Source organism: Apis florea, unplaced genomic scaffold, assembly GCF_048593485.1.
Source record: "Apis florea isolate Af1SG1 unplaced genomic scaffold, ASM4859348v1 contig_2274_pilon, whole genome shotgun sequence".
Taxonomy (NCBI): Eukaryota; Metazoa; Arthropoda; class Insecta; order Hymenoptera; family Apidae; genus Apis; species Apis florea.
The window spans coordinates 1,677,893-1,700,042 of record NW_028256550.1 but is presented as its reverse complement, the minus strand read 5'-3'; the positions used below and the strand labels follow the sequence as shown (position 1 = coordinate 1,700,042).

Genomic DNA, 22,150 nt, shown 5'->3' with positions numbered 1-22,150 from the left:
CATTCCCTGTACTATATTAATTGAGTTTATACGAGCGTGCGTTAATTAAGCGTTGGTCCGCCTATTTGGAGGAAAATTTGTAGCTACGAGTAAGGTGATTAAGCGATAGATACGGATGATAGATACCAGATCGAAAATATATTATCATATGGCATGGTAACGTCGTTTTTAGGTTAGGTTACATTAACCAAATTACGAACGCACGTTGTTCCAACCAAGAATGGATTTAAAAAACGGTTTACACAGACCTTCCTTGCTTTCCTTCCCCTCCATAACTTTCGTTTACGTTTGTCGCAAAATATATTTCCCTCGTATTTCATCTTTTTAAAACTCGTATATCACGTTGAATTCTCCGGGAATGAAACGTATCGCATTAATGTATCACCCACTTATCGTTCATTCGTATTTAAATACGTGTTCGTCTTGATTTCACTTCGATAAATTAACGTCGCTTTTGCAAAGTATTTCGTTACAAAAGACGTCGTCGTAGTCGGATAAAAGATGTTCGAGCGAAGTTACGAACTTTCGGAATATTTGATCTCGACGATTCGTTGATTTCGCTCGGCGAGAGCTTGATCTGCGCATGCGCGAGCTCGAAACGAGATCGAAGAGTAAGCAGAATCAGAGCCGGTTTTCAATTGGACGAAAATTCACCGAGTAAAAAGTAATCGCGTATCATTGGGCTGTTTGATGGATTCCCGAACGAATCGAGCACACGGATCAGGTGTGGATCTCTGTGTCTCTGTTTTCTTCTTTCTTCGTGAACGCAGTTCATGAAGTTCGATTTCAACCAACCGTGACGAATCCGGGCAAGAAACGGATACATTTTCTTTGCTCGATAGCTCGGATACGGTTATATGATGGGAAACGAAACACGGAGAGATAGAAAGATGGGGGGAAAGGAGGCGGGAAAATTGCCGAGGGAAGGTAACGACACGATCGTGAAAAGAAGAAAAAAGAAGAAAAAAAAAAAAAAAGACGGAGAAAAGATTGCAACGAATCTCGAGGCGGACAAACTAGGGTGAAACTTGCAACGAGTTTATTCCTTTTATCGCGGAGGAGGAAAAGGAAGACACGAAGATGTTTCCTTCTCCTCTTCTCGAAATACAAGGAGCACGACCGTTCAACATGAACATGAACCTACCCAGAAATTCTCATCTGTCTAATTCTAGACGAAATTTCCAATGTTATAACAGTGATCCAGGTGCATGTCTCATTTTTATCCGTTGTAGTTCTCTGATTATATTCTCTCTCTCTCTCTCTCTCTCTCTCTCTCTGATTGTACTCATCAAAATTATAGCCCGGCTCCTCGTCTCCCGTCCATAGCAAGAACTTAACCGGAATTTGAACCATCTTGGAAAACTCTTGCGCGAGAATCAACTGTACTCGGCGTCCCCCGAAAACAAGGGGCGTAACAATGTCCCCGTTTGTATGCTATGAGGTGTATTGTGGATCGAGCACTTTGGCGGAAAGTGGGTTTTCGAAAAAGCAAATGTAACTGCTGCTGATGCGCCGCGAGGGGGTCGCGAGAGGAGGAGCTTTAGAGACGCGAAGGAAGCGGGAAGCCACTCGAAAAACGGCACAAGTAGCGAAAACACTTAAGAGAGGAGTACGGGAAGCGTTTCTGGCTAACAAAATAGGATGCGTGCGGAATAATGAAAATTATTGAAAGGAATGCATGACGAAAAGAGGATATTTTCACGTATTTATTTTTATCTTTTCGATAATTTATTAGAAATTTTCACAAAATTCTTCGATTCTTTGTCCTGAAAATCTTTGTTAATTATTTCGACATATCGATCATTTTTATTTCGACGAAATCTTCTGTTTTTTTTTTTTTTTTTTTTGAATCTTATTATAAGGGATAAGAAGGTACAGTCGATCGTAAAATTTTTTTTGCACGGTTATTTTATTAAGGAAATTCGTTTAATTTGAAAGATGTAATTTTATTAGTGAAAATATCGGATCGTAATAGGTTATATACGGTGGAACGTAGTTTATTTCTCGCCTGAAAAGATTTTTTACAACTCCGGGTAATGGAGCATTTAAAGCTTATTTTTTTTTATAGTTTTTGCTCTTTCTTTATCTCGTATGAAGTTGTATCTAAGAAACGAAAATAATAATTGATATTTTAAGGGATTTTACATCCTCGAAGTAATAAAAAAATTGCCCCATAAACATCATAGATCTTTACAATCCATTATGATCTAAGATGTTCTTAATGTTTCGTATAAAGCAGAATTATTGGTTTTAATAATACGATAATATTAATCGAACTTTTATAAATATAATCAATATCGATATTTCATAGAAAAATGTAGAAAGCTAAACATTTTATAATTTTAAAATTTTACTTTATTTCGTACCATAAATTGCCTCATCTATAATCCTCCACATATTATATAAAGTTTTATAAAAACTTTGTTAAATACAAATACGATCTATACTATATTTTATTTTATTTTATATTTCAATATGAACATTAAATTGCCCTAAGAATTAAAATATAATAATTTTGATATTCAATTCGCAGTAAAAAAATTCTTCTTTTCTCCAAATCGTTATTTTTCAAATTAACACATACGTTTAAAAACTACAAAACACAGTCTTTTGTTGTTGTATAAATTTTTATAATTGTTTTAAAATTATATTGCTTGCGTTATAAATTTCGACGTAATTTTATTTTATTTTTTTCTTTTGTTTTTTCAATCATCGAAAAATATATATATACGTTTCCCTTTTAAAATTTTCCTTTAAAAATAGAACACGTTACTTTACATTATTTATAATTGACCCAATTCCGCTAACTTCTGTTTCACGATACAAAAGCGTATAATCTTGTTTCAAACGTAATCAAATTCAATTAGCCTTTTCTCGCTGTGAACCTCAAATGTTCTCGTATATATATATATATATAACACGAGTTGGTCTGTTATCTATTTCGAGAAAAGTCTCGTGACACGTAACTAACTTTACACGCGCATACTTCTTCCAGTTCTCGAAATTTCATTTTTGAGCCGAGCCGAATAAAATTGAACGAATTTCTCGAAAGAATTTCGATTAGGAGATCGGCGACAAAAGAATGTTATTTATTAAATTCATTTTAAAATCAGCCCCCCTCCCCCCCCTAAAAAAAAGTAAAATGAAGGATCGATTCGGTTTTTCCACGTTCTCGATTATGCTTCAAGCTCGTGTGAACATCCATGCAAATGTAACAATTGAGTTTGAGTGTCCATCGATGTAGTTAAACCGAAACTGGAAAATACGACCAGCGTACAACCGAAATCCCTCAGTTTCATCTGCGTTTGACATTATTCCCTGGATTTCTTCCTTCTCCAATGATCCGTTTAATGAATTTTCCGTTTGCCCAGAAATTCATATCGCACATCTGGTACGAAATTTCGTCGCTTCGAGTCGCTGCGTTACATCACGTGGTTCCACCTGTCACTGTGCTCGCCTTTCCAGAACATTTTATCCGTTTAACCGACGCGGAAAGAGAGAGAGAGAGAGAAACAAGAGACTGTTCTACACCGTTCAAACTGATCGATCCATTATCTCGCGGTTTGTGCACGAAACGTAAGAAAAACGAGACGTTGGATATCGATATTCTTTGATTGTGCTTTCGAGAATGAAACGTCGGGAACGACGCGTTTTCGGGCAATTTAATGCTATTGTAAAAAAAGAGAAAGAAAGGAAACCTTTCTTTTCCACACGATTTCTATAGAAACGAAACAGACTCATACGCTCAGATGTTTGTCGAGACAAGTAACAAGAATTGACTCGTTGAAAACGCACAATTCATCTCGGCTTACCGCTATTTTTCCAGTTGTCGATGAACAACAGGATCTCGTATATATATAGAAGCTCAACTGTGCCTTGTTCCCTTGTTCGAACTCTTATTTGACGATATCGTATTGAGACTTTAATCTTGTGGGGAGGGGGAGATCTATATATAAACCTAGTTTTAACCTGGAAGAACCCGATTATTCGTCTCGGTGTTGGACCCGGCAAAACCTGGATAATCGAATCTCCGCTTCCGTCTTTGAGATTGCAAAGCCTTTCGGCCAGTACTTCGGTTTCATAACTCGGCGAAGCCTCGTTCCAGCCTCTGTCGATCCTTTTATCAATAATCAAGTCCAAGGTGGATCGATTAAAACTGGAAATTAACTGGTCGATAATTGTGATATTTGGGATCGTTTCAGAACGGACGAATTGATTTAGATCGCGTGTTTTCCATCGTGGGATAATTATTGGAGAAAGAATTGTGAAGATTTTACTTGGCGATCGTTGATAAAAAGAATTTATTAACAAAAGATAAATTGTTTTCTCGCATAAATAATTTAGGATTAAGACAATCGTCGCCAAACCTAAGCTAATTAAATCGATTGATAATTTTTATTTTGATTCGAGGTGAAACAAAAATTTATTTAATATTTTATTCAACGAGTTAATAAACAAATGTCAAGTAACCCTTGATACATTAAAAAGTCATTGAAATTGGAGGATGATTTTTTTAAAACTTTAAATTGCTTTTTTATTTTTTGTAATCAAGACAGTAATTATATTGGAATAGTTTTCTGTCTGGTTATCTTATTCTATTTGTCACGATTGTTATTCTACTTGCTTCTTCCGTCGCTGTTTTAATCCACTCTTTTAATCTACTTATTGTTACTTGGCCATGATTGTTTTATGTCATCTAACAACTGACTGTCTTATCTCATTTACTACGATTGTCTTGTTCCATTAGCCCGAATATGATTGAATACGATGTTCTTCTATTTGTAGGAAACAGAACAAAGCTTTTTGTTTGCACAGTCGAATACGTTTAATCCTTGCACCATTTTATATCAATCAAGAAAGCATAAATCTTAGCATATTAAGACAGGATAATTGATGATCTTTTTTTAAACAGCGACCTGCTCGACTGGATCCTAATCCTATTCAGTTAAATATGTGTTCAAAATTGCCGATATTTCAGTACTAATGAAAACTCTTGATAAATTCTATTGAGTAAACACTTTATTAATTGGTGGGGCAACATCGGAGTACAAAAGGAATCGAAAATATATAAGACGGATCAACCTGATTGATAACCGATTCGCAACGTTACCCATCGAGTACAGTTATTTACAGTTATCCACGCTAGAGTACACGGTGACAAGCGCTAACTGCATCTGTCACCAAGTTCTTTCGATTGCTCGAACGTGATTCGCGTGCAACATTCCCTTTTGAATATGAAAAACCAATCGTATTGTCGGCCGATTCGATAGAAATCAACGAGCCTCGATGAGATACCCGAAACGGGGTATCGTTAATCATGTCGAAGCAAACCCATTTCCGGCCTGTTCTCAACTGTTCAGTGTAACGATACACGGATGGTAATATTTTAGCAGTGTCTCCCCTCCCTTTTTTTGCGTATGTATCGTTTTCTCGCGCGAAAAGAAGCAAAATATTTATGAAGCGTTATGAACGGAAAACGTTCACGCGTTTTTACCGATCGAGTTGACGGAAAAAGTCAAAGATGGCGAGAGCGATGTTTAAAACGAATGGAGCATTATGAGTGAATAAGTGTTTGGTAAAAAGTATCGTAGATGATTTTTTTTTAATATATTGAACAGTATACCCGAAGATTTTTACTATTGAATTAAATTTAATCCAATATATAAATTAAATAAATTTTTGTTTGGCGTTGATTAATATATGGTAATTTTAAATTTCGTCCCATTTTAAATCAAAATTGAATAAAAAAAACTCATTTAACCGTCAGCCGATTTAATGCTTTGCATTATTCTTTTTAATCTGGCCTCGCCGCCTCGTGGCCATCACCTCTCACAATAAATCTGATTAAAACTAATCTCTCTGATCTTATCCAACCTAAACTGTTTCGAAAGAACAATCTGCTTTTTTTTTTTTTTTTTGTTTAAAATAACTTTTTAATGAGTAACTTTTGATAAGTGACGAAAAATTAAATCGTCCCCCAAAAATCATCCAGTCACACTCTCGAACGTTAAAAATACCGAATTTATCCCTTCTTCAAATCTTGTTCACAAATGCAATACGAAGAAAAATTTCGTTTTCTCCCTCGTTAAACCTTTTTCGTCATCAGCCTTAACCGAACCATTCCAAATGTTTCGAAAAAATTATTTCCCGAAATTCCCGAAAGATTTTTCTCTTCCCTCCAATTATTTTACGAATCGAAACGAATTTCAATGCTTTTTCAATTCAATTAAATTCTCTGCTCAAATTGTCAGATACACTTGATTGCGTTGTTTTATATATATATAAAACAACACATGCGTCATGTTTGTTTGGCATCGACACGAATCAACTTACTATTACTCCTGTTGACAAACGAGCGATCTTTTGTTTGCCTCGAGCGTTATTTATCCACGTTGTAGGAGACAGCTTTACTTACGAGCGAAAAGGATTAGCGGAATAAATGAGAGTGTGATCCGCGGAACTTGCAAACAGCTTTCACATTATCCGAACGTGTCCAAGCTGTGTAAGACGAATATGTGGAATGCGTGCCAAATGAGAATCATAAAACAGAACGGGAGAAGAAGAAGAAGAAGAAGAAGAAGAAAAAAAGTATTCTTTCTGAAGATGAATTCTTTCCTCGAACTTGCTCCCAAATTCGATCGTTTTAAGAACTTTTAAGAATTGCCAAGTGAATAATATCGCGTTTTTCCAGAGAGAGATTGTTATAAAATTGTATTATATAAATGATTTTATTAATTTGAAAGAAGTAATTAAGTAATATAATAATCGAATTTCAGAAGAAAAATTTGCAGATTTTGTGGTCTGCATTTTCAAAAATCTTGTCGTTTGACAACAATTTTGCGTTAAAAAGAATTTAAAAAATATATCGTTATTTAGCTTTTTTCGTTATTGCATATACAAAGATATTGTCGCAATGAAGAATTTCTTTATTCTTTATTTTCGAACAGTAATCGTTATTCACGTATATTTCGTTATATTAATTAGATAATGATGAACTTTGCTTCAAAATCCTACGATGAATTGATTCCTTCATTACATTATTTTTTTATTTCTACGAGAAGATGAAAGTGTGCGGTGCGAATAGAAAACGATTACATGTGCAACAATGGTATGGGCGAAAGAATGGTATAGAAAGTGGTTTAAGAAATTGCCTGATAGAGAATTCAGTCTGATTCGCGAGTCGAATATCGAAATCCAATTTATTTTTAAAATTTCGACGATTAATAATTCGAAATTTGCAAAAAAGATTATTATTCCTTCTCCAATCTCGTGACTTCTTTAACCAATTCTAAAAAATAAATTCAGATTGGATTAAGCGGAATTTATTTGTGAATGTGAATTATCGACTCCTTTCTCCCCCGACAGTTTGTTTTTCAACTTTGAAAAGTGTAACGTCAAATATTTGCATCTCGAAACTTCGCAAGGAGTGATTAATTTTCTTTGAGTAAAAGTTGAGTTGAAGTCTCGAAATCGATTTCTCGCAAGGAGAGATTGGTGAAATTTCGATTAGGTTGTTTTCCCAATGAAGGAACAACGAGAACGAATGAAATAATCAGACAATCGCTGTTTTTACGCGCCAACATTTTTTTGAGAACCGTGTATAACACGGTTACATTAATCCACGGTGTCATCCTTGAATTAAATTAGAACGAAACGAAAGCTTTATTTAATTAAGTCCATGAAGTTAATTAATTCACGTCGAAAAAAAAAAGAAAGAAAGAAATTCAGATTAACTCTCTGATGGTGTTTACGTGACGTCATTACCAAAAATTCCGTGCTCTGATGAAACTTTCATCATTCAGCTGATTAATAGAATGATGATCGTTTGCTCGCCGAAAGGAATTTTGACGCAGCGAAGAGGTATATTTTTCACGATAAATTTAATTTATCAGTAAATAAATCTCGTTGAGCTAATTGGTAGAAAAGAATCCTTGTTTTTACAGGATATTTTTTTCAGAATGTTGATCGAAACAAGTTATTCAATTTTATATATTATAAACACACGAGTAAGATAAGTTTTAAATATAATTTGTTAAAAATTTATGGAAATTCGTACTCATTTACACTTTTTTATCTTTTATTCAAGAAAATTTATTAATTCATTAATTTCTCCAAGAAATAAAGAATAACATCTTTAAAAAGAATTTCAATATTCGCCAATAAAATCATCTTCAAATTGTACAATATATTCTAACGTATTATCGATTTTATCGATAGAAGTGCAATGATGGAAGTAATTATCGAATAAGAACTGTATAAACTTATTGGGAGAATACGCGAATTATTCTCGTATCAGAGATATGAATATGAATAACTTCCTTTTTATGCACGGATGTGAAATCTTTTTTTTCTTGATTTTAGCATACAACGATAAATCTACTAGTTTTACTACTGAAATTAAATTCTGAAATAAATACTCTCGATTTTGTGTTGTTCTCGATAAATTTGCGTATTCGTACTTTTAGCAAATAAAACATTTATAATTTCATTGGAAATGATTAATCAAATCGTTCGTTTCAACAAATACAATACAATCTCATTCGCTGAAAGGGATTTTTGTATTTTTATATGTATAATCTTTTTCTTATTAAATTTATTATTATTTTATGTGTGTGTTTTTGAATCTGTATCTAAAAATAAATTCGATATTAAAGCTGAGTTCATTTATTGTTTTGTAGTAAATAAGTTACGTTCAATTAATAAATCTTAAATCAATCAAAAAATATTAATCGATTTAGTTAGAAAATTCTGACAAGTTTTCGATATTTTACGATCTAATAATAGAAGTTCACCTAATTCTCTTCGTTAGCCATGATTTTTAATTAGTAATTAGTGGAAATTTATACGAGAATATTTATATGCTAATGTATCAATTTACAATAATGTGTGAAATATTGCAAATGTCGAAACAATTTTGCACTCGTAATAATTAACGAGGGTGATCAAAGTAATTATGATCAAACGCTAATAAAATTTCGTTTACACGTATTAGATTCATACAAATGGAGTTCCGTTATATTTTAACGAGAGAAATGTATTATTAAATTATAAATTTTGATTTTGTAGATTTTAGACTTTTGTGTGGATCAATTCTGTGTGTAATAGATGATACATCATCAGATTAAAAAACTTTAATAGAATAAAATGAAACTCACTTTTGAAAATTATCATTTTTACGTGCTTCGTTTGTGATTTTAAGGAAAAGTATTACATTTTATTTTCTCGAAATTCTTACTAAATACACTTAATTAATTAGAATGGTATAAATATATATTTAAAACATCTTTGGAAGATGAAAACAGATATAAAAGTTAATTAAATTTAAAAGCCTCGACCATTTCATCACCGCCATTTTATTCACAAATTAAAATTTTACTTATAACTCGATGAATTTCTCAAATTTTTCTATTCGTTTCCAAAGATATCGACATCCTGTATATTTAACCTTTATCTGACAATAATGAGACATTGATAATTTACTATTCAATTATTTGTGACTTAATAAATAAAGCCTCCTCTTTATATATAAATTTTTATCGAATTGATCCTTCAAACATATCTATCTTAACACCATCCATAAATTTCAATTAATCAAATATCTAATGAAATGCGCAATGATCTTTACACAACGGTTGATGCAAATTTCTAATATCTAATTTCGATTCCTTTCTTCAAAATTCTCAACATTGAATCCCAATGGTATTTTTCAGGGACAGGCGTTAAATTAATCGAGGCCGGGCACGATTTCATCCGTTTCAATCCCATTGAATTAGGATCCTATTGTCTTTTCTTTATTTGTTACATATATCCCCTGTATATATCATTACTTTCACATTATTCGTGACAAGATGAGCTTATTCGTCCCGCGTGGCCTCCTCGAATAAGCCCACCTCCGGTGCCATAAAATTCGATACTTTCGTCTCGTGTTCACGACAGTGTTGCTCGTTTCGTCGCCATTCTTCCATTCTTCCATTTTCCAAATCTTGGAGAGGAGGCGGCGGCAATGGTCACGTTTGACGAGTTTTATTATATAATTATTATATTATTCGATCGAGCGGAAATATAGATTGCTTCGAAGTAAAGAAAAAGTTGAAATTGCAACGCTTGCAATTAAGTGGGCAGCAAGGAGATTTCGCTAGATATCTAGTTTTACTTTTCACGGCAATTTATCGCAATTTTACGCGAGCTAACGAGGAGGTGGCAATGGAAGCGGAGATAAAAAAGGATTTCTTTGATTAGAAATCCGGCGTGCACCTCGTTATGCCGCGTCCACATTAACGTGCGATGAGCAAGTACGATGAGAGGAAATATGACAACGCTGTGTACAGCGGTCGACAAAAGTGGTCGAGAAACGATGCGTTAGATTTAAATTTTAGAAATAGAAGAGTGTTTAAGCGATTCCAATGTTTCTTTCTTTTTTTTTTTTTTTTTTTCCAAATATAAATTTAATTGCAAAATGATTTGAAATAATTATACACGTTTCATTGAGTTACTTTGATGTTGTTCGTTCATCATTTCACATAAATTTCTCATCTTTCCAAGGTAATTTATTTCATAATTAATGGTATTATTATAATATTCTGAGTTGTCCATTACAATGCCACGAAATTTTATTACATTAAAATGTCGAACAGATAAGTTTGGTCACAGAATTTTTTTTTTTTTTTTTTTTTTTTCGATACGAAGATCTAATTCTGCAGGATGTGATGAATTATATATCCTCCTTTAAAAGGATTAAAAGGAATATCGAAGAATTGGATCATTCAGATGTGAGATTGAAACACGTGTGAAAACATTTATGAAATTAGTTCTAATTGATCAGAAATTAACGTACTGTATAAAAAAAAAAAAAAAAAAAAAAAAAGAATGAAGAAAAAAAACGAAACTTTGAAAGTAATTTCATCTCTTGAAAAAGATTTTCCGTTGAAAAGAAATTTCTTCGTGCATATATCATACTCATTATGCTCCATGTATGCAAACCTGCATTAAAATCAAAATTTTAAGGTTAGGTGGGTAAGGTTCCCGGCTCTACGTTTTCAGCTTTAAAAAAATCCTTGAAATTTTTTTCGAGACTGACAGTAATCAAAACAATTCTAAATAAAGATTATTTTTTTTTTTTTTTTTTTTGGTGAAAGATCTGTTAGAATTTCACTAGAAATAAAATTACATATTCCATTTCGAAATCTTAATCTCAAATAGGTTATAAAAATAAGGGATATATGCAGGATGTCTCAATTTTTAAATTTAATTGATATTATTGTGCGAGTCTGAAAAGAATTTTATGCATAAATCATAAATCGTTTGATGTTTTTTTTTTTTTTTTTTTTTTTCAAAGAATTAAAGTTATGCGATATTCACGATCTATCATCAAATATGAGATTGACGACGATTAAGAATGGAATTTTAATAAACGAATTATTCGATTCTTTTTATTTACCTTTTTTCTAATTAGCTGAATTTAATATTCATATCTCATATAAAAAGATTAAATATAAATATTATCGATTTATTCTTGCATTAATTACAAGCCTGCCATTAACTCTTTTGTATTTCCTGTTCTCATTGTACTTTGCTTTTTAATAAAGAATTAAATTGATGTATTTCACATTCAAAATTTTTTCCCCATTTAGATCCATAAAATATATTGATAAAAATTAAAAAGAAAAAAAATTGTATATTTTCTACCTTTCTTCACATAAATATATAAATTTCTAAATTACGAACTGTTTTCAATTATTTCGTCAAAGTAAAAGTGTTGATAAATAATAATTGCTCATGAACCACTTAACGGTCGTAATAATTATATAATTAATTAAGAGAAAGAAATTCTCGTTTCGACGAGCATGATAATACTTACGTTAAAAATAACTGTATTAAGGTAAAAATAAAAACGTAGCGCAGCTATATCGGTTTTTAAAGGATAAAATTTATATGGATACAGAATGCATAATAATTAAATTTAACTATGAACCATTTCCTTTTCTTTTTTTTTTTTTTTTACCCACGGTCGCTTTCTATTTTTCCACTTGAGGCGGGGTAAACACTTTGTTTTCTGATAAACGTGACCTTCTCTGTAAATATCGTCGCAGACGTATGCATTATGTATATTCGTCCAGTACACATATTCGTGCACTTGATTATCGATCATCCGTTCTTCGCGTGTGTCTGCACAATACATTACCACGCTCTGTCAACATTTACGTAGCAGGACGTTCGAATTTAGCACGCGAACGACTACCGAATGGTTGCCATTGCTTTGAAATACTTTAACTCTCAACTGTCTGCTAATCGAAATTGACGTGGCCACGCTTCGAGAAAAAAGAAAAATCTCTGAAATATCGTTTGTTTTAAAAAGATGGTATTATTAGTTGATACTATTTCGATAAAAGTAAATAAAGTTCTCTCGTTGTCCAAAACTGTTTTTATACACATCGTTTTAATCTCGTAACGGTGATATATCGACAAGTTCGAATATTTTTCAATTATCCACGCGTCGAGTTGAGTTAGGTTAGGTTAGGTTCACAATTAAAAAAGAAAAGGAAAATCTCCTCGCTTTGAAAAAGTAAATGGAAGGATGTTCAACACAATATAACTAATAATATTTAATTTGATTACTTTTTTTTTTAACTTTATAATTCTTTAATCTTTGCACTATTTTTTTTATGTTACATTTTTATTGACTAGAATAAACCAATTACTAGGTCACTGTTATTTATGGAGCAGCTATTCTTCTAGCAAGAAAATTTAATTTTCTACCTCTTGCACGATAAATTAGCTTATATATTTAAAAAATGCGAAACTTAATCTTACAATAAATCGTTCTTATTCCAATTTTCAGTCAATTTTTTTGTCGTTGAATTTATGATCGGATATTTTATAGTACACTTTATCCATCAGTCTTTACTTTATAATACAATTCGATATCATATTGTATATTCATTTTTTGGCTTGTAATAAAAAATCCAATGTTGTTGAATTTACACAAAATTGGATATAAATATCGTTAACGAATTAATACATATTAATACGTTATTTTCTTATGTCGTTTTCGTAAACAAATATTTATAGGGAAAGAAATGAATACTGAATAAAAATTTTTAAAAGGAAAATGAAAAAGTATAGAAAAATGTTAGATTTTCTTTTATTTCTTTAATCGATTCAATTCGGTTATCAAATATCGATGAATAATCATTTTTAAAGTTTTTCAATTGAATTTTGCTTGAAATTCAACATTGAAATTTACAATTTGGAAAGATTCGTCTTAAATTTCTCATGCGAAATTAAACTATATTTCAGTTGGACGTTGTGTTTAAGTAATTCGTTTTATGTTTTTTTTTTTTTCTATTGTTATTTTAACAATAAGCAAAGCTAGTCGTGATCACAAAAGGAAAAGACACGTTTGCAAACTGAGCGCTTTAGCTTTAGTTTAAATAAAGTTGGAGTTATATTATTTTATAATATACGAGTATAAAAAATTCCTTTAGAATTTTCATCTTTGTGATTATCCTTTGATCATTTGTTTATTTTAATTAAGCATTAAAATGGAGGCATTAAGATATAAAATAATAGGTAACAAGCATTTTTATTCAAATGAAAAATGTACGAGAAGATCATTGATATAATTGCGTAAGAATAAAAAAAAAAAAAATATTTTTTTTCTTTCAGGTTTCGTTCTCGAGAAAATTGAATTTTGAAAATTTGCCAAACGCGGGAAAATTCAACTAATTGTTTTAAACACCAGTGAATTATTTTAATACGAAAATATGAGAATGAATAAAATATTTGTATTTGCATTCAACAATTTTGAAATTCTCTTTTCTCAAAAACGTAGAATAAAATTTTCTCAGGTAAAAAAAAAAAAAAAAAAAAAAAAAAAGAAGAAAACAAAAATATTTTTTTTTATAAAGACACATACATCTGCTACTCCATCCGTTGTATCAGCCAACATTTATGTTCACCTTGCATATGCAATGTAATAAAATAATCAGTCATAGGTACCTACCTATCCTACAAGGCGTTTCAACCACAAACGACCTAGTTCTCGTTGTTCACGATCCACTGTCCAAGAGTTAAAATATGAATTGGAGACTCTAAATATAAAGGAGGCTCTAAGTGTCGCAATAATAAACTGTGATCGAAAACTTTCTTTTTCTCTTCTTTCGTTTATAAATAAATTTTTTTTAATCGAAAAAAATCTTAAATTGTTTGAACTAAAAATATCAATCAAAGAATAATACACAGGAAAAAAAAAATATGCTTAAATTCTAATACAATATTTAATAAAATATTGTATTAAAGCAAAAAATTATTTTTTCAATAATCTTAATTCTAATTTACAATTCTAAAACAATTCATTTTACGTGCGATAAAAGAATAATGTTATTTTTTGACGTTCAAAAAATGTCATCATACTTTTCCATTTATTATTCTCGATTTATAATCGTTGGAATAAATCGTTTCATCGTCAAAACGTAAAATAACTATTTTTTTTATATTTTCTATACGAGAAATTACAGAAAAATTCTTGCTCCTCTCGATCCCCCCACCATTTGTCAAAAATATCAATCGAAAGGGAAGCGAACAAACACCAACTTATAATCTACAACGATAAAATTTCAAAAATAAAATTTTAAAGCGTTCCTCCACTCGAGAGAGTAACGAATCCTTCGCCTACATGTTGCGTCACGGCGGTCGATGCGGTGATCGATGAGCTCCACTGAACGAACCGTTTGAATTTCCGCATTATAAACATATCGAGTTGGCGCTGTCTATAGCGATTAAGCGAGTTTCTCAACGATGATGGAAGCTAAAAGTTGGCTGTAGTTGTGCCAGGGAATTGTACGAAATTATTCTACAGAGGGATGAGGATGACTCAATGGCACTCGATAAAACTTTGCAATGTAACGCGGTCGAAATATATCCTCGAGCTATTCCTCGGAATCGTAAAAATACAGATGGCGGATTAAAGAACGGTAATTAACGATGTTATTCAACGTCACGTGATGTGAAATATAATTTATTTAATCATCGTTTAGATTGTAGGTATTTATTTTGTTCATATTAAATGTCCCGTATTATAAACTTTCTTTTGTTCCTGCGAAATAATCCGGATAATCGCGATTTAGATAATAATGGCTTCGTTATCGGTATGTTAAAAAGATGGTATTGAATTGAGAGCAAAATTAATATTCGAATAAAGAAATCTGGATTGTTATCGGAACGAAAACGCGACGCAATCGTTTCGGATAATCTAATAATTCTGTTTTTAATTGTGCAAGATTATTTGTCGTGAAATATATTGTGTAAACGAATACAATACGAAAACTTTTGAATCGAAATTCAACAATTTTCTCCATTATTTGTTTAATCTCTCAATTTTACACATAATCAAAGAAAGAAAGAAATGTTGTTGCAATTACATCTAATATTATTGTATATATATTATTATGTTTGTGTAATTACGTAGCAATAAGATAACGTACGTTTATTTCGATACTTCGACGTACGAGATATTGGTGCAATTGGAATGATTTTACACGAAAAAAAAAAAAAAAAAAGAAAAAAATAAATCGAAAATATAAAATAAAATTTTTTCGTTTGAGGGTTCGTTTTCGAGGAAAAATCAAATTTTTCCTTTTTCCCGATTGGATACTGGAGGGAAACAGGAGAATATTCTACGTATGAAAACAAAGAAGAAAATATAGAATAACATTTTATCGTTCGAATTCTCATTTTCTCGAAAATTGAACGTATATATAATTTAAGAATCGTATAATCGGCAAATTTTCAAATTCAACTTCTTTGAAAGCGAATTTTTACACGAGAAAAAAATTTATTCCGCATATCTTGTTTATTTTCACATATATGGAATTATCGATAATTCATTTATCTGATCGAAAAACAATCAATCTCGTTTATTCTTGACAATTTTTTAAACTTGATTTGTTTAAAAACGAAAAAATGTTATTCTATATTTTCAATTCATTTTTTAAAATCACACACGCGTGTATTATTCATTTATGAAATATAATTTATAAATTCTAAAATAATAATCCAAAAATATAGGCATAGATGATGAACAGTTAGATTAGAAGAAAGAAAGGAAGGAAAAAGGGAAAAGAAAGGGATAATCAAAAATGATTATCCTAAGATGAAATTTACCTCGCTTCTTACAATCAGACGAATAATTCAATCGAATCGATAATCAAAGCTCCGATAATCAAATTTTCCGTTAATCGATATTCCAATGATTAATAATCGTCCCATCGAAAGGTTCCAATAATCTATCATAATAAAAATTATTTGAAACAGCGATCGAATTGTGCCGAAATTTTCAAGATGGCTTCTACGCTCCTTCTTGCAATACTTTTCTCTCTCTTACCGAAGAGATAAAAATAATAGAATCAATTTTTAACCTTTCCATTCCACCACGCTTCGTTGCGATTGTTTCAACGCGTAGTTATATCGGGAAAAACGTAAAAAAAAAGAAAAAAAAAAAAAAAGTAGGAAACAATGAACACGAAGTTTCCATTAAAGAATGTTTTCCAGCAACACGGTTCGCGTGGCGTTAATGCGACTAAATCTGTACATCTGTTCGCATCTCAGCCGTTCGAGTCGAGGAAATCACGAACTACACGTAACATTGCGGTTTTTGGGGAGGGGAGGAATGATCGTTGCTGGAAAACGGAGAAAAATACAAAAAAAAAGAAAAAAAAAGGAATGGAAGGAAATTACCGTCGAAACACAAAGATGGGAAAAACGAACAGGCGAAGAGAGTAGCGAAGAAAAGGTACAGTGCGTTCGCCAGAAGATGGCAGGATATCTGCGCTCCTATTCAACTCTCATTTTCTCTCTTCCCATTATTATGGTTATTGGTTGAAGTAGCGACAAACGTCGACGACGAGCATGTAGAGAAAAAAATGAATAACGATTTTGACGTAGTCTGTCGATCGAGAGAATTGGCTATTTTATTATTCATAAGAATTTTTTTGACGCTTTTTAATTAGAAGATCAATGTTGTGAAATTATTTTATTCCATTCTATCTTTATATATATGACCATCATCGATCTTTGTCATTTGTGTTTAATTTATTAACATAGTAAGAACGCGTGTGACGGCAAGAAGTGATGGAACAGAGTGAGATAATGTGATATTTTGTCTAGCCATCTTCCGACGAATGCACGAGTATCGTTGCTGAGCACCGACAAATTGAACGACACGGTGAAGGGATTAGACTTCCTGCTCAACGTAATCTCCTTCACAGAGATTCATCTAAAAGTGAAATTTTCACATCATGTGCAGGTTAAATTTTTCGTATAGATTTTTTTTTTTTTTTTTTTTTTATCATTGCGATTCCTCTCTCGATAATACAAAACTCTTTATCGAATCAAATCGCGCAATGAAAAAGTTCGAAATAGTTTTAAAAGTTCAAGCAACTCTTTCTATAATGTACAGACGAGAGAACGGATTCTCATCCTTAACCTCTTCATAGTCGATATTACATAGGATATCAAAAGGTTCGTTATAATAATACTTTCAAAGCAGCGATTATCAAGTGAAATAAAATATTATCCTTCGAGCTTTCTTTATTATCAAAAAAGATTCTTTATCGAAGAATACTTCAACGGATTATATATATATATTTTTTTTTTCTTTTATTCTTACTTGGAATAATTTCAATTGACAAAAGATACGCCCTTGAAAAAGTTAATGGCAAAAGTAAATTATATCTCTATATGTTCACGCCAATGCCAATGAGTTCGAGTTCGTCGTTCCATTTCCTGCGTGCTTCTTTTCATTTCGTACACCTATTGGATTCGACCAATAATGGGAATACGCGCCGTGTGAACCGTAACGTAACTAATCCGATTCCTGGCGACTTGGTTATAAAGCGTGCTAATTAAGCTGGCCGGGGATGGAAGGAGTTCACTTTTCGTGAAAACCTGTTTTCAACAAGGTTGAGTAGTGTTAACGGTAAACGCTTAAACGTTTTCGATGTTTCGCTTGAATGTCACAATTCAGCTTCTCTCTCGTGTGGAGACAATGCGACTGAGAGGAGCGGTGGTCGCATTTTTAACGGAGAACAACTACAGCTTTCCTCCTCTTCCTCCTTCCCCCCCCCCCCTCTTCCTCGTTTCTTGCATCATCGTTGCACCGCACTCGAAAAGTAGAACGCCCTAACTCCCGAGAGCAGGCTGATCCAGTTTCTCACGGCTCGTCGTTCATAATGTCGATCAACCGAACCGATACGAGGAGGCGTGTGTCAACATCTAAGAGATTAGCAAAGATTGGCCGGCATATTGGCTCGTTCGAGAAGACTTGGTTAATTACACGTGGCTCTCGTTAAGAGAGATTTGTAATAATAATATATTTTTATTAATAATTGTTCGTGTTAATATGAATAGTTAGTAGTATTACTTGATTCAAGTATTTTGAATCCGTACATTTTCAATCTCTTAACGGTTATGCAGGATCGTGTACAAGGGTTATATATGTTTAAAGGAACAATGGAATGTTTCACAAAGAATTGAAGTTATAGAGAGAAGTATACGATCTTACGAAAATGAAATCTTGTAGAAAGAGATACGTTACGTGATGTATGTATAATAATCTTTCTGTGGATGATTGTGGAAAAGTCATCTGAAGGTGAAGTATGTTTTTCTCGTACATTTTAACCAAGATAAAATATTTCTAAATATGAAAAGGAATATCTCCTGGCAAAAAATATTCGATCATCTTTATGATGCAATAATTATTTCAAAATTGAGAACATTTCTTGAGGAAGGTTTAATTTGCAATAAAAAAAATTGGTGAAGATCATCATTTACAACTTGTTTTACATCAGATCCCCTGTAATAAAAAGCGACAGACATCGAAACGTGTAAAAACCTAAACCTAAATCATCATCAACATTCGTTCAAATAATCATTCCTCACCTTTAATTATCGAATCCTGTCTCACAGTTATATGAAAATAAGTATCGACCTTACCTTACCCGGTCAATGTTAACTGTCCAAGTTAAATTATACTCTCAATATACATATATATATATATATATTACATATATACGTGTATCTCATTAGCATGCGTCCAGATTGCACGCTTCCACGACGTTGAAGGTGAGGCGGCTGCGTTTTCGAGCGTTGGGGTGCACGCGAGCCGAAACTTGCATTCCGCTTTTACCACTTTCAATGTTTCTTCGTGTCTCGGGGCAGTTTGAGGCGCGAGGTGAAAGCGAACGACCTTCCATCATCGATCAAGCGACGAATCGAAGGGAGAGCACGCTAGTCGCTCGCTCGCTCGCCAACACAACTATCAACACCGACCGCCATTGCTGCGACGGTTGAGCAGAACAACCGATTATTCCACAACGGAGAGGAGGAGGCTCACGGTCACCGGCACGGTGGTCGCTCGCTCGGTCGGTCGGTCGGTCGGTCGGTAGGTGGGCTAGCGTGTTACTAGCTAGTAGCGACGATACAAACCGTGCGGGGAATTATGTCACTATGCCAAGGCCCAACCTTGCCGCGACATGGCCACCGATGAATACTGTATGAGAGTACTTTATTACACTGTTAGAAATATGTGGAGGGGAGGGCAAGTTCAACTCGTTTCATTTTTCCCCCCCTCCTCTCTCCACCCTCGAAACAGCCTCGATATCGATCCGATTCTTCTTCTATTATCGTCCCCCCCCCCTCCCACGGTCTGTGATTCGATGAAGAAAGGAGGAGGGGAGGGGGGAGGAAGAGGGGGATCGCGTTATCGCGTTTCTTCTTGACGCATTCTCTTCTTTGGCGCGCGCGTGACTTATCCACACGACGAGTTACGAGGCGAGATAATGGGGGAGGGCGCATGATGTAAATTTACGCTCATTGAAGTTCATGCAAATGACCCGGCGACGAGCGTTTCTCGTGTTTGCCTTCGCGATCACGATTCTTTCTATTTTTCTCGGGTTAATAATTTATTTCACGTCGCGTAAATCGTATTTCGAGCCTCTCGTTTAATTGACCTTTCTTCAAGCTGTTGTTCTCTTCTCGAGCGAAAATTCTGGGTGAATCTTTTTCTTTCTTTCTTTTTTTTTTTTTTTTTTTTTGATGAATTTTCACAGCGACTAGAGCGCTATATCTATGAATTATTTTCATTTCGCGTGAATAACGTAAACACGATTGTTCTCTTTGTTGAATGTATATGTATATATATATTTTTTTTTTTTTCTTAATTACTTCAATTTTCCAATTAATCTTTTGAACTTATTTTCTGTATGATACTCGTTGTGTTCTAGATATTATAGAATGAGTGTTAATACATTCATTAATATATCTTTGGATCGATTTTAAAAATCGAAATGAATTAAACGAGATACAAATAGAGTGAAATAAATTATCGTCTTATTAATAAATAAAATACTCTCAAACACATTTTTGTGTAACAATATTTGTGTTTATTTTAAACTTTGGATTCAAATATTGAAAATTCGTATACTTGGCTACGTCTAAATCACTTTTTGTTACTTGATTTTTATCATAGCTTCTTATCATTCAAAATCATTCAAAATTTCAATTTCTTTCTCGTTCTCGTCGAAATGGCGATACATAATATAATAATAGTAGATATGATTTTCGTATTGCATGTGCTGATACAACATGGCTGCTAATTATTATACGAAGATCGTTGTGCAAATAATCTCCGTTGAGATCCGGAGATTAGAAGAGTGATTCAAATAGATGAGCTTGCGAAATGTGGATCTTTCGAAGTGCTCTTGAACTGTTGAACGACAAGGTCTGAAAGTTTGATCCGAAAGTAATAAAGCCAAAGATTGGAAATTGATAAAATTCATGAACTCTTGCTCGAAACAATTTTTTTTTTTTCAAATTATTACGAAGAAAATGCTTTAAAAAATCGCTACGACTGTTATGTAGGACACTATTACGTTGTATATAAAAATATACAGTATATAATATATTCCTAATTCGTGTGTAAAATAAAGCTTTGATCAGAAAATTCATTTAACCCTAGAATTGCTTACATGCATTTAAAAAAATTATCGTGCATATTTGTAATGTGTTGTAGTTGAATATGAAGTTGAATATCAATTTTGTGAAAAATATATATGCATCTTATATTCATCATTATAATCTAATGTATGATATGTGACTGATGAGGAAAGAGAGAAATATTTCCTTCCTTGGCTCATTTGTACATATTATTATGATCTTGTAAATGAGATTTTCAATCAATACGCATATGCATATATTTGATCATTGTCGAAATCAATCAACAAGTTGGATCCTCGTTTTTTCCCCAGAAGACTTGTTATTCATAAAAAAAGATTACTTATTTTTCACAGGAAAATAGTTATTGGGCAAAAAATTCGTTATAAATATTAATTGTAATTTCTAATATAGGATTGAATAATAAAATAAAATATGAATTATCCTTTTAATAATATTTAAACGTAATTCAGATGGAAAGGACTTAATGATAAAATTTATTATTAATTTATCAATCCTTCCTAGTAATATTTAAACGCGACTCGAACAGACAGGACTTATACTGAAATTTGTATTGCACATAATCTAATTTTCCACTCTATTGGTAACTTGTTCGTAAGTTTTCAATAGCTCTGATTATTCGGTCAATGAATTCTCTATTATGGTCATAAATATTCAAGATTATTAAGTAAATTAATATTTATAATATCTATCTATTACGTAATTGACGATAATTTTTTCCTTGTAAAATATTTAAAGTTGTATTTGTAGCGAGATTTAAAGTTATTATATGAGTTTAGAGATATTCTGCATTTGAAACAATCAGTATCGATAAAGTTTCGTCCCTTCATTATTTCTAATATGATTGTTATAATTAGACAATAGATGTTTATTCGAATAGATGTATTTTAATAGAAGATAGATAAGAAAATGGATACATCATAGATTTTTTTTTAAAGATTTTAAAAAAATATATTTTAATCTGCATTATATTAAATATTATTTAACGCATATATTTCCTCCTCCACATTTGATGTATTAAACTATTAATTATTTATCAAATTTGGAATTAGATCATAAAATAATAATTATTACATAACAAATTATTATTATTATTATTATCTTTGTGTATCATACATATTTATTATCATTGTACAAATAT

At 32.2% G+C, this 22,150-nt stretch overlaps 1 protein-coding gene across 1 annotated transcript in view; it reads left to right on the top strand.

Moving 5' to 3' along the window:
* Positions 1–22,150, top strand: part of GABA-B-R2 (gamma-aminobutyric acid type B receptor subunit 2) — a 192,557-nt gene that overhangs the window by 10,633 nt on the left and 159,774 nt on the right. The window lies entirely within an intron of this gene.